This window comes from Pan troglodytes, chromosome 21 (assembly GCF_028858775.2).
Source record: "Pan troglodytes isolate AG18354 chromosome 21, NHGRI_mPanTro3-v2.0_pri, whole genome shotgun sequence".
Taxonomy (NCBI): Eukaryota; Metazoa; Chordata; class Mammalia; order Primates; family Hominidae; genus Pan; species Pan troglodytes.
The window spans coordinates 24600705-24614601 of record NC_072419.2 but is presented as its reverse complement, the minus strand read 5'-3'; the positions used below and the strand labels follow the sequence as shown (position 1 = coordinate 24614601).

At 45.6% G+C, this 13897-nt stretch overlaps 1 non-coding gene and 1 pseudogene across 1 annotated transcript; both read left to right on the top strand.

Moving 5' to 3' along the window:
• Positions 1 to 280: 280 nt before the first annotated feature.
• LOC737396 (large ribosomal subunit protein eL15-like) lies at positions 281 to 8112 on the top strand (annotated as a pseudogene).
• LOC112206570 (U7 small nuclear RNA) lies at positions 2611 to 2672 on the top strand. The gene has a single exon (XR_002940989.1). It is a non-coding gene; the product is annotated as a U7 small nuclear RNA (small nuclear RNA).
• Positions 8113 to 13897: the final 5785 nt, after the last annotated feature.

Genomic DNA, 13897 nt, shown 5'->3' with positions numbered 1-13897 from the left:
TGGATCGGGAAATGGTGACAGTGGATGGACTGGCAGATACCAACACTCAACTCTGGCCATTTATGATCATGAGGGAACTTGGGCCCGCTATTGCTGGATCCTTCATTTTTTTTTTCAGAAGCAAAATAGCCAGATTTTTATATAAAATCTCCAAATTTTATATCTGGACTGTTGGGTTGCTCATTTGAGCTCCCCGGTCCAATGACAGAGCACTGGGTGAGGTGTCGTACTCGTCACACATTGCATGTGTGTCTCTCCAGGCAGCCTGTGGCTTTGCAAAATGAAAGTTGTCTATGTGCTTTCCGGCAGAGTCCAGCTGGATCAGATTCGGTGCGTGAAGTTCTAAGTGCTGGCAGGGATGTGCAGCAACTGGAACTCTCAGACATTGCTAATAAGCCTGTGAATTGGTACATTTTAGAGAACAGTTTGGCAGTAACTACTAAGGCTGAGCATATACCTCCCCTAGCACTATGACCCAGTAGTGCCACCACAAGGCTTGGTGAACACATATCTGCAAAAGAAATGCAAATACATGTTCACCAAAAGACATCTATTAAAAGGTTCATAGAAACACTATTAGTACTAGTCAAATACTAGAAATAAATACTGTCCATCATCTGTAGAATGGATAAACAAAGCATCTGTTTATGGAATATTACACAGCAATGCAAAAAAAAAAACCACAATAGAAATTTGTTGCATGTTTGCTGCATGCAACAACACAGATAAAACTCACAAACAAACTGTTGAGTGAAAGAATCAGTTACAGGAGAGTCCGTACAGCACAATATACGGTGGGTGAAAGTTCTGAGTGCATCACATCTTTGTATACCAACGCTTAGTATATAAAGTTCAAAACAGGAAAACTCATCTGTGGCATGATGATGGTTACCTTTTTTTAAAATTTTTAAATTATTTTTTAATATTTTGAGACAGGGTCTCACTGTGTCACTCAGACTGGAGTGCAGTGGCAAGAGCATAGCTCTGTAACCTCAAACCCCTGGCCTCAAGTGATCCTCCAGCCTTGGTCTCCCAAAGTGCTGAGATTACCGGTGTGAGCCACTGCACCTGGCCAACAGTAGTACTATAGGAAAGAGGTAGTGATCCAGACCCAGGAGAGGATTCTCAGATCTCATGCAAGAAAGAATTCAGGGAGAGTCTGCAATGCAAAGTGAAAGCAAGTTTGTTAAGAAAGTAAAGGAATAAAAGAATGGTTATTCCATAGACAGGGCAGCCCTGAGGGCTGCTGGTTGCCCATTTTTGTGGTTAGTTCTTCATGATCTGCTAAACAAGGGGTGGATTATTCATGCCTCCCCTTTTTAGATCATATAGGGTAACTTCCTGACATTGCCATGGCATTTGTAAACTGTCATGGTGCTGGTGGGAGTGTAGCAGTGAGGATGGCCAGAGGTCACTCTTGTCGCCATTTTGGTTTTGGTGGGTTATGGCTGGCTCCTTTACTGCAATCTGTTTTATCAGCAAGGTCTTTATGACCTGTATTTTGTGCTGACCTCCTGTCTCATCCTGTGACTTAGGATGCCTTAACCGTCTGGGAATGCAGCCCAGGAGGTTTCAGCCTCATTTTACCCAGCTCCTATTTAAGATGGAGTTTTCTGGTTTACACACCTCTGACAGTAGCAACCCTTGAAAGTGAGATGGTGACTAGATGGGGGTGAGGGGACTTTTGGCGCACTGGTCATGTTCTGTTTCTTGTCTGTGCATTGGTTACATGGGTGTGTTCACTTTGTGAAAGCCACTGAGCTATACACTTTTGATTTCTGCACTTTTCTGTATACATGTTGTATTTCAATACAAAGGTTTTTTTTGTTTTTGTTTTTTGTTTTTTCCTTTAGATGGACTCTCACTCTGTTGCCGAGGCTGTAGTGCAGTGGCATGTAGTGCAGTGGTGTGATCTCGGCTCACTGCAACTTCTGCCTCCTGGATTCAAGTGATCTCCTGCCTCAGCCTCCCAAGTAGCTGGGATTACAGGCGTGCACCACCACATCCAGCTAATTTTTGTATTTTTAGTAGAGACAGGGTTTTATCATGTTGGCCAGGCTGGTCTCGAACTCCTGACCTCATGTGATCTGCCTGCCTCGGCCTCCCAAAGTGCTGGGATAACAGGTGTGAGCCACCCCGCCCAGCCAATACAAAATTTTTTAAAGCAACATTTGAAAAATGTAGCACTTGCTCCTTCAACCTGGGTTGTAAAGTGAGGACAAAAGCAACCTGGAACAAGCCTCTAGCCTCTAGCTTACCTAAGCTGAACATGTAGTAGGAGAGAGAACTAAGCCTTTGTGTGTGTGTGTGTGTGTGTGTGTGTGTGTGTGTGTGTGTGTGTGTGTGTTTTAAGTCCCTAGAAAATAATGCAGCACTCTAGTCCTCCCAGTTGTCCTCTCAAATCTATTTTCCATCTTCCTGGATACATGGCTGCCTAACCAGTGGCTACATTTCCCAGCCTCTAATATTGGGCTAATGAGAAGTAGGCAGGAGTGAATGACCTGAGCCACTTCCAGCTATTTTGCTTTTGCCCTTTCTCAGGTGCATCAATGTGGAGACGGCAAGGACAGCAGCAGCAACAGCACATGGGAGCTCATTAGAAAGGGAAATTAAGGTTACAGCTCTTTTAGAATTTGTCTAACAGGTTTTCCTGTCTTCACCGGAACTCCCCAACTCCCAACAAAAAAGAAATGGACATTCAGTTGACTCTTGAACAACAAGGGAGGGGCTAGGGCGCCACCACCTGCACAGTCCAAAATCTGAATTAACTTTTTTTTTTTTTTTTTTTTTTGAGATAGGGACTCGCTCTGTTGCCCAGGCTGGGGTGCAGTTGTGCGATCTCAGCTCACTGCAACCTTCACCTCCTGGGTTCAAGTGATCCTCCCATCTCAGCCTCCCAAGTAGCTAGGATTACAAGCATGCACCACCACACCTGGCTAATCCTTGTATTTTTAGTACAGACAGGGTTTCACCATGTTGGCCAGGCTGGTCTCAAACTCCTGACCTCAAGTGATATACCTGCCTTGGCCTCCCAAAGTGCTCAAATTACAGGCATGGGCCACCGTGCCGGGCCTGCATTAACTTTTGATTCCCCAAATACTTAACTACTAATACCCTACTGTTGACTGGAAGCCTTACAGATAACACAGTTGATTAACACATATTTTGCATGTTATATAAATTATTACTATATTCTTACAATAAAGTTAACTAGAGAAAACAAAATGTTATTAAGAAAATCATAAGGAAGAGAAAATACATTTACTATTCATTAAGTGGAAGTGGATCACCACAAAGGTCTTCATCCTCACCATGTTCACGTTGAGTAGGCCAAGGAGGAGGAGGAAGAGAAGGGCTTGGTCTTGCTGTATCAAGGGTGATAGAGGCAAAAGAAATCTATATGTATGTGGATCCGCACAGTTCAAACCCGTGTTGTTCAAGGATCAACTGTTCTTGGTTCCCACCTGAGACCTAATGAATCAGAGACCCTGCGATGGAGCTCAACAATTTGTGTGTAAACAAGCCCTTGGGGGAATTCTACCACACTCAAGTTTGAGGACCACTGATTTAGAGGAGTCAACAAACGTTTTCTGTAATGGGACACAGAGCAAATATTTTAGAGATTGCAGGCCGTACAGTCTCCGAGGCAACTACTTAGCTCTGCCATTGTAGTGCAAAAGTAGCCAGAAGACAAACTGTAAATGAATGGGTTAGCCAGATTTGGCCTAAGGTGGGACTCAGAGAATCAGGTATATGCTTAGAGTACAAGTAAATGCCAGGTAAAACAGTTTTCTTATCTTTGAGCAGAAGAATGTCCTCTGAGTCTCCCTCATGCCTCTTATCAGTCTTAACGTCTACTCTGAGCATACGGGAGTGACCAGTGCTGAATCCTTTATCCTCTGTAGCTGAGCCCTCCCTCCGGGTTCCTTACTTCTTGCACCCTGCAAAATCTGCTCTGTGAAATTCTATAATAACCCTTGTGTAAGTATTAAAGTCTACTAACAGCCAATAATGCCACTTTGGGCGGAGGCATTGGCATTTTAATTTGGGGCAATCCTCGTTGGGCAGGGAGAGGATTGTGTCCCAATACTGTCATGGGCCAACTGGTGGATCTGTGGAGTAGGAAGGGCTTCCAATTTCCCCAAAGTCGCTTTCAGGAGAGAGATTGCTTTCCTGTAATTCCCGATTTGTCTGTTTCGAGTTCAGATTTTTGCCGATTTTTTTTTTTTTTATACACTGAGTCTCACTCTATTGCCCAGGCTGGAGTGCAGTGGTGCCATCTCGGCTCACTACAACCTCAGCCTCTAGGGCTCAAGCGATTCTCGTACCTCACCCTCCCAAGTAGCTGGAATTACAGGCATGCGCTTGTATTTTTAGTAGAGACGGGGTTTCACCGTGTTGGCCAGGCTGGTCTCAAACTCCTGACCTCATGTGATCTGCCCGCCTCGGCTTCCCAAAGTGCTGGGATTACAGGCATGAGCCACTGCGCCCGGCCAGATCTGCCGATTTTTAATCCCACCTGGGTTTAGAGTGAGTGCAGTGTTCGTATGGCGCGGTTTGCAGTTTGTTCCGTTCTGGCTTCAGCGTTCCTGCAGGGAGCCCCAGCTGAACATACCTCCAGTCCCTCCTTCCCCTGGGCTGGGAGTGCCTGGCACCCCCCAGGGACGGGAGCAGCCCAGGTGGGTTTCCCTTCCTATGCAAGCAGAGATCACTTCCCACCACGTCTGTCTGAACTGCACCTGCTCGGCCACAGAGCCAAGGCAGCAACCACCTCTCTCTCTGTTTCTCATAAGGGAGACCCAGGAGAAGGCCCTTTCTCTGTCTTGTATCCATTAGGCATCTTAGTCACAACTCAAAATGGGTTTCATAGAGAAGTTCCTGACTCATTTCACTGAAAACTCTCGGGATAATTCTAGCTTGAAGCACAGCTTGATTCAGGGGCTCAAACACTACCACAAGGCCTGGTTTCTCACTCCATCCAGCAGCCCTCCTTGTTGGCTCCATTTTCAGACAGGCTGGCAGGTGATGGTGGCGGATCCAGGCTTCATTCTTCCAGGTGCACAGGGAGCAGGGCGGGCCTCTCTATCCGCTAAAGACTCCTCACACCTCATTGGCTCCGAACCGGTCACAAGCTGCCCCTAAGCCATTCCCTGTGGCTGCTAAAAGATCAATGCTGATTGGCTAGGTGTGATCCATGTGCCCTGCCCTGGGGTTGGGATGGAGCCACTGGAAGCGCACAGAGGGAAAGTGAACGAGGGGTGTGTCAAGGAAAGCAGAACCCAGGGGCCCTTACTGAGAGAGTGGGACTGGATGAATCTTAATGTGAGGTCTCCCAGACTCTGCAGTATTTAATTGCAAGTAGTTTGAGAGATGATTTCAGGGAGTAGGGAAGCAAGATAAGAAAAGGAAGAGAGCCAGTAAAGAAAGCCGCGTTATCCCCCGGGCGCTGTGGCTCACGCCTGTAATCCCAGCACTTTGGGAGGCTGTGGCTGGAGGATCACGAGGTCAGGAGATCGAGACCATCCTGGCTACCATGGATGAAACCCCCGTCTCTACTAAAGATACAAAAAATTAGCCGGGCGTGGTGGCGGGCGCCTGTAGTCCCAGCTACTCCGGAGGCTGAGGCAGGAGAATGGCGGGAGCCCCGGAGGCAGAGCTTGGAGTGAGCTGAGATCCCGCCACTGCCCTCCAGCCTGGGCGACAGAGCGAGACTCTGTCTCAAAAAAAAAGAAAAAAGAAAGCTGCGTTATCAAGCAAGTTACCTCTGCGGGCACCCGGAGCCCACTCCCCCTGAAGAGCTTGGGAGACGGTGTAGAAGATGTTTCAGAGTTCTCCCAACAGAGGGGCGAGAAAGCTGCAGTGCGAACCCGACAGCTCCTTATCTGTCATTGATACAGAACTTTCAGCTTGCCCTATTTGCCAGCCTAGCTTGCTCTTAAGGAGGGGGGTGGGGACACGGAGGAGGAAGGGGTAGAGAGAGGGAGAGAGAGAACCTTCCGGCAGAGGAGGACTTGGAAGTGTTTGCAGTAGGCAGCCGTCATTGTGTAGGGGTGCATGCCACGGGGTTGTGCATGGCATATGGACAGTGTCTGCCACAGGGTGCTGACAACAAATGTCCTGTTCCTTTCCCGCATCCCATCCACCAGGAGTCTTTTCCCATAGCAAGGACTAGGGCCTTCTCTGGCCCATCTAGGCAAGACGCCATTCCTTCTTCTGATAAATGAAGGAGAATATCAAGCCCATAAACACAGAAATAAAACAGTACCCAGAGCTCCCCTTAACATTAAACATACCCTATTTCACAGGGACAGCTCCTGCAAAAGTAAGAAAGGTTTTGCAGGTACAGAGTCCTGGGCCAGAGGCTAAAGCTCTTAAACGGCGTGGTTGACTCATTGGGCAGGAACAGATAAGCTGAATTTGAGACAACTCCACCCAGACCATGTGGAACAGGGTTGGGAAAGGGTAGATATCCAAACAGAACTCCGAGCTGTCACTGGGAGTGGAGTGGCTGGACGCTGCACCAAAATTCCCCACAGATTTTGGCTGCAATGGCAACTCTTTTATTTGTTGATGTACAAATATGCAACATCCGTGAGTTCCCCAACACGAGTATGACCATTTAACCTCTTTACATGCCCTACTTATCTACTCTATTTCTCCCATTATTTTATTCTTAAATTCTATTAGTTACCTTTGTAACTTTAAAAAGAAGACCTTTATTTCTTTTTCTTGATGCATTAACCATATTTTTAAAAATATATTTTATTTTAAAAAGTATTTTATGGTCTATTTGCTTGGCTCTTGATGTCTGGCTCTTCTGATTTTGTTTTCTTTTTCTCTTTCTTTCCTTCTCTCCTTCCTTCCTTTCTTTCCTTCCTTCTTTCTTTCTTTCTTTCAGACAGAATCGCACTCTGTTACCTGGGCTGGAGTGCAGTAGTGCAATTTTGGCTCACTGCAACCTCCGCCTCCCGGGTTCAAGTGATTCTCTTGCCTCAGCCTCCTGAGTAGCTGCAACTACAGGTGCATGCCACCACACCCAGCTAATTTTTATATTTTTAGTAGAGACAGGGTTTTGCCATGTTGGCCAGGCTGGTCTGGAACTCCTGACCTCAAGTGATCCGCCCGCCTCGGCCTCCCAAAGTGCTGGGATTACAGGCATGAGCCACCGTTCCTGGCCTCTGATTTTGTTTTCTTTCAGAAAATATTTTGGCTGGGTGTGGTGGCTCATGCCTATAATACCAGCACTTTGGGGAGGCTAAGGTGAGTAGATTGCTTGAGCCCAGGAGTTTGAGACCAGCCTGTACAACATAGTGAGACCCTGTCTCTACAAAAAATACAAAAATTAGCCAGGCATGGTGGTGCTCACCTGTAGTCCCAGCTACTCGGGAGACTTAGGCTTGAGCCCAGGAGATCGAGGCTGCAGTGAGCCATGATCACGCCTCTGCACTCCAGCTTGGGCAAAAGAGTGAGACCCCGCCTTTCTGTCTGGCAGTAGCCATCAGGTAAGCCACGGTGGGTGCATACAAGTACATCCAGGAGCTATGGAGGGAGAAGCAGTCTGATCTCATGCGCTTTCTTCTCAGGGTCCGCTGCTGGCAGTACTGCCAGCTCTCTGCTCTCCACAGGGCTCCCCAATCCACTTGGCCCCATAAAGTGCGCCGACTGAACTACAAGGCTACATTATATATAGGATTCATGTGTGCGGTGATGGCCAAAAACACCCAGTTCCTAAGGGTGCAACTTACGGCAAGCCTGAACATCATGGTGTTAACCAGCTAAACTTTGCTTGAACCCTCAGTCCATTGCAGAGGAGCAAGCTGGACACCACTGTGGGGCTCTAAGAGTCCTGAATTCTTACTGAGTTGAAGATTTCACATACAAATTTTTTGAGGTTATCCTCATTGATGCATTCCATTAAGCTGTCAGAAGAAATCCTGACACCCAGTGGATCACCAATCAGTCTACAAGCCCAGGGAGACACATGGGCTGACATCTGCAGGCCGAAAGAGCCATGGCTTTGGAAAGGGCCTTAAGTTCCACCACACTATTGGTGGGTCTCGTCATGCAGCTTGGAGAAAATGTGATAATCTCCAGCTCCACTGTTGCCTCTGATATAAGTAAAGTTTAAGTTTGTAAAATTCATACCTAATAAACAATTTAGGACAGTCAAAAAATAAAAATAAAAAATAATGAGACACTGTCTCAAACAAAACAAAAATGCTTTGAAAAGTTTTTTATTCTTATTTTATACAGTAGAGACATACACTACATAATAATTAGCTGATCCTTAATAACTTGGACACTTGAAGGATTTCACTGGTAAACTGGACCTAAATCCTTTTTTTCTGTCTTTTTAAAATTGATATATCATAGTTACACATATTTTGAGAGTACATGTGATATTTTGATACATGCATACAATGTGTAATGATTAAGTTAGGGTAACGAGGATATCCATTACCTGAAACGTTTATCTTTTCTTTGTGTTGGGAATGTTACAATTATCTTCTAGCTATTTTGAGATATACACTAAATTATTGTTGACTATGATTTCCCTACTGTACTATTGGACTGGAACTTATTCCTTCTATCAAATTATATTTTTGTGCATATTATCCAACTTCTCTTCACCCCTACTTCCCCCTCCTAAGTCATTCTTAAAAGGTAATTTTTCAAACTTCGTTTTCACTTTATTTTAGATGTGTCTTTGTGTAAGGAGTTTATCATCGAGTTTTTTGTTTGTTTGTTTGTTTGAGACCGAGTCTCACTCTGTTGCCCAGGCTGGAATGCAGTGGTGTGATCTCAGCTGACTGCAACCTCCACCTCCCAGGTTCAAGCAATTCTCGGGCCTCCGCCTCCGGAGTAGCTAGGACTACAGATGTGAGCCACTATGCCTGGCCAATTTTTGTATTTTTAGTAGAAATGGGGTTTTTCCATGTTGGCCAGGCTAGTCTCAAACTCCCAACCTCAGGTGATCTGCCCGTCTCGTCTTCCCAAAGTGTTGGGATTACAGGCATGAGCCATCGTGCCTGCACTGTTTGTTTTTAGATGAAGTTTCGCTCTTGTTGCCCAGGCTGGAGCGCAATGGCATGATCTCAGCTCACTGCAACCTCCTCCTCCTGTTCAATCGATTCTCCTGCCTCAACCTCCCAAGTAGTTGGGATTACATGCATGTGCCACCATGCCCGGCTAATTTTTGTATTTTTAGTAGAGACAGGGTGTCACCATGTTGGGCAGGCTGGTCTCAAACTCCTGTCCTCAAGTGATCCACCCGCCTCGGCCTCCCAAAGTGCTGAGATTACAGGTGTGAGCCACATCACCCAGCTAATCAACTGATTTTTAAAATAGGGAGATTATCCTGGAATATCCAGGCAGACCGAATGTGTTCATAAGGATCCTTAAAAGTGGAAGACAGCCTGGGCAACATGGCGAGACCCCATCTCTACAAAAAAATACAAAAATCAGCCAGGGGTGGTGGCACCCGCCTGTAGTCCCAGCTACTTGGGTGGCTGGGGCAGGAGAATCACCTGAACCAGGAGACAGAGGTTGCAGTGAGCCAAGATTGCATCACTACACCCCAGCCTGGGCAACAGAGCAAGACCAAAGAAAGAAAGAAAGAAAGAAAGAAAGGGAGGGGGGAGGGGGGGGAGGGGGGGAGAGAGAGAGAGAAAGAAAGAAAAAAGGAGAGAGAAAGAAAAAAGAAGGAAAGGAAGGAAGGAAGGAGAGAAGGAGGGAGGAAGGAAGGAAGGGAGGGAGGGAGGGAAGGAAGAAAAAAAAAAGACCAGGGCTCAGTGGCTCATGCCTGTAATCCTAGCACTTTGGGAGACCTAGGTGGGCAGATCACCTGAGGTCAGGAGTTCAAGACCAGCCTAGACAACATGGTGAAACCCCCTCCCTACTAAAAATACAAAAATTAGCCGGGCGTGGTGGTGGGCACCTGTAATCCCAGCTACTCGGGAGGCTGAGGCAGGGAGAATTGCTTGAATCCGGGAGGCGGAGGTTGCAGTGAGCCAAGATTGTGCCACTGAACTCCAACCTGGGTGACAGAGTGAGATTCCATCTCAAAAAAAAAAAAAAAAAAAAAAAAAATGGTGGGAGAGAGAGGCAGAAGAGGAGGTTGGAGTGATGGACACGAGAATTCAGCTTGCCATTGCTGACTTTGAAGATGGAAGGGACCGTGGGCTGAGGAAAGTGGTCAGCCTCTAAAATCTGGAAAAGAGAAGGGTATAGATCCTCCCTTAGAGCCTGCAGAGAGGAATACAGCCTGCTGACCCTTTGATTTTATCCCACTGAGGCGCGTGTCAGACCTCTGACTCCAGAACTGTAAGGTAAGAAGTTTGTATTGTGTTCAGCCATGACATTTGTGGTAATTTGTTACAGTAGCAATACAAATCTAATAGAAGCAGAGTATCTACATAATATTTTGGATTTCTTCTGCATAGGAAAGTTAGTTGTCTTTTCTCACTCATGTCTTCTGATCTTTAGGAAAGTTGTATTTTTGTTCTGGTGAATATATGTAAATGTATGCAATATACTTAGACTCAATTCTCGATTCCTTTAGACATTAGATTAGATGTTCGCTTCCTGCTATGAACAATGGTAAAATTAGTATGCTTTTCTTCCTTTCCTCTATCATCTAATGCTAGCAATAAAATTATCTTTGCAAATTTTAATTTTATACTATAAAATATGCTGTATTGCATTCAACTTACATACCTTCCCGACTTGATTCAGATGTGTATTCCCAGGTCCCCTCCGAGCCACAGCCAGTGATTCTAGAAGTATTCTGGCCTTCCTTGGGCTTCTGCCATGTAGTGGACCGCCGGGTCAGCACCTGCCTCCTGGAAACTGGGTCAATGGTGGCCCCCCACCTTCACCATCAGCCTAGCTTTCCATCCGAGTTGAGCAAGCCCTACTTCTTTGGCCCCTCCCATTGTTAATGGGCTCAGCTAAAGCACAGCCTTGCGGGGCACAGGCTCTGACTTCTCCAGAAGATGCTAGGGGGAACCACAGAGCGCAGTTAACACAACAAAAGTTTACTACAAGTTCCTTGCAAGGGCTTTTTTAATAAGCTGTCTTGAAGTCATGAAACTCCAAAGTCAAAACTGTATATGGACTCTCAAATGATTTATCTAAATTGAAAAAGAAAATTAGTGTGAGTAAAGAGGTGTGTTATTAGACCAAAGGTAAGTATGAGATTGTATTAAGCCATCATGGTTCATAGTTATGGGCTAGTGGGAAAGATACTCAATTATAGCTAGGCAGTTTTGGTTCTTTAAAATTGTCTCCATTATGTAATTAGCACCTTTTAGTTAGCTCTCATGGACAATAATAGAAATTGCTATATTCCTAAATCCTTCCATATGTTATCGTTGGAAATCACTCAATAGATTTTTTTCTAAGTGTTTTATTTTCCTCTGCTTTATTTGTTTGTTGATAGAGACAGAATACAAAAATAGCAAAACATACCTAAATAACTCATGAGCCAAGGAAAGATTCACAATGGAAATGAAAACTGAATGACAAGGAAGATATGACATAGCATAATGTGTGGAATATAGCTAACACAGTACTTACAGGGAAATTTAAAGCTTAATAAATATATTAGAAAAGAAGAAATGGTTCTATCTCCAGAAGCTATAGGCCAGGCATGGTGGCTCATGCCTGTAATCCCAGCATTTGAGGAGGCTGAGGCAGCAGGATCATTTGAGGTCAAGTTCGAGACCAGCCTTGGCAACATAGTGAGATCCCATCACTACAAAAATTTTTTCAAAAACATTAACAGGCCAGGCATGGTGGCTCACACCTGTAATCCCAGCACTTTGGGAGGCCGAGGCAGGCAGATCACCTGAGGTCAGGAGTTCGAGACCCGCCTAGCCAACATGGTGAAATCCCGTCTCTACTAAGAATACAAAAATTAGCTGGGCCTCGTGGTGGGCGCCTGTAATCCCAGCTACTCGGGAGGCTAAGGCAGGAAAGTCTCTTGAACCCAGGAGGCGGAGATTGCAGTAAGCCGAGATCGCATCACTGCACTCCAGCCTGGGTGACAGAACGAGACCCTATCTCAAAAAAAAAAAAAAAAAAAAAAAAATACCCAGGCGAAGTGGTGCATGCCTATAGTCCTAGCTACTCAGGAGGCCGAGGTGCTCGAGCCCAGGAGTTACAGGCTGCAGTGACCTATGACGGTGTCACCGTACTCTAGCCTGAGCAACAGAGCAAGACCCTGCCTCTTAAAAAAAAAAAAAAAAAAAAAAAAAGGAAAAGAAAAGAAACTGTAAAAAGAATACCAGATAAAACCCAAAGAAAGTTGAAGAAAGGACATAATGAAGACAAGAGGCATGGCAGCTGCTGGGTTGAAACCAGCAGCTTGGGGTCCACATATCAAGAGAATCTGAAGAGGCTCTACTAGATGTAGCCAATACACCTTTGTCTTAGTCATTCGCGCTGCTGTAACAAAATGCCAAAGACTAGGTAATTTTAAAAGAACAGAAATTTATTTCTTTTGGTTCTGGAGGCTTGGGAGTGCAAGGTCTGGGTCAGCACTGGTGTCCAGTAGGGGCTGCTCTTTACTTCCAAGATGGTGCCTTGTTGCTTCATCCTCACCGGGTGGAATAGAGGGGTAAACTCTCTCCGAACCCTTGTTTATAAAGGGATTAATCCATTAATGACAGTGGAGCTCTCATGACTTAATGACTTAATTATCTCCCAAAATGCCCACCTCTTAATCCCATCACAATGGGCATTATGTCTCAACATGAAATTTGGAGGGGACACCAGGACACCACATTTAAACCATGGCAACCTTGTTTCTTTTCTTTTCTTTTCTATTATTTTTATTATTTTTATTTTTTGAGATAGAGTCTCACTCTGTCACCCAGACTGGAGTGAAGTGGTGCGATCTCGGCTCACTGCAAACTCCACCTCCCAGGTTCAAGCGATTCTCCTGCCTCAGCCTCCTAAGTAGTTGGGACTACAGGCGTGTGCCACCACACCCAGCTAATTTTTGTATTTTTAGCAGAGACGGTGTTTCACCATGTTGGGCAGGCTGGTCTTGAACTCCTGACCTCAGGAGATCCACCCGCATCGGCCTCCAAAAGTGCTGGGATTACAGGTGTGAGCCACTGCGCCCGGCCCTTGTTTCATCTTTTACCCTGTTTCAGAATTATCTTTCTATTGTAGATGTGATCATCTACCCTCCTGCTCAAAGCTTTTCATGGCTTTTTATTGCTCATAGAATGAAGTCCGAATAATTTTGTACGTTCAGGGCTTTCAAAACCTTGCCTACCCTATCTTCCCAGCCATATTTCCTGTCCCTTTATTATCCCCGCAGGTGTCGGAGATGACTGGTGCTCCTCCAAAAATTTGTGCTGCTCATTCCATAGCACGGAGCTGTCTCTTAAAGATGGATTCCCATGCAGGGACTCCATTTCCCGCCCTCCTTGTATCTATGTGTGGCCAGATGGCTAATGCTTTGCAATAGAATGAGAATAGAAGTGACATGTATCACTTCTAGGCTGGAATTTTTAAAGTGGATGGAGAATCCTCATTTTTGTTCTTCTGCTGCTTGCTAGAGCCAAAGAGAACCAAGGTCCTAAAGATGGCAGAGCCACACAAGGGAAGTAGTCTGGGTCCCCAAGTCATTCCACAAAGAAAAGCTGCCTTGCTCGCCTCTGAGTTGGCTTCCTTTTTACCGTTTTTTTTTTTTCCATGCAGAGACAAAAATAATCTGCTGCAGATTCCAGCTCACATTCTGCTAGTTTATTAACTGCAGCTCAAAGAGAACTCAGGCCAGGCGCCGTGGCTCATGCCTGTAATTTCAGCACTTTGGGAGGCCGAGGTGGGCAGATCACTTGAGGCTAGGAGTTCGAGACCAGCCTGGCCAACATGATGAAACCCT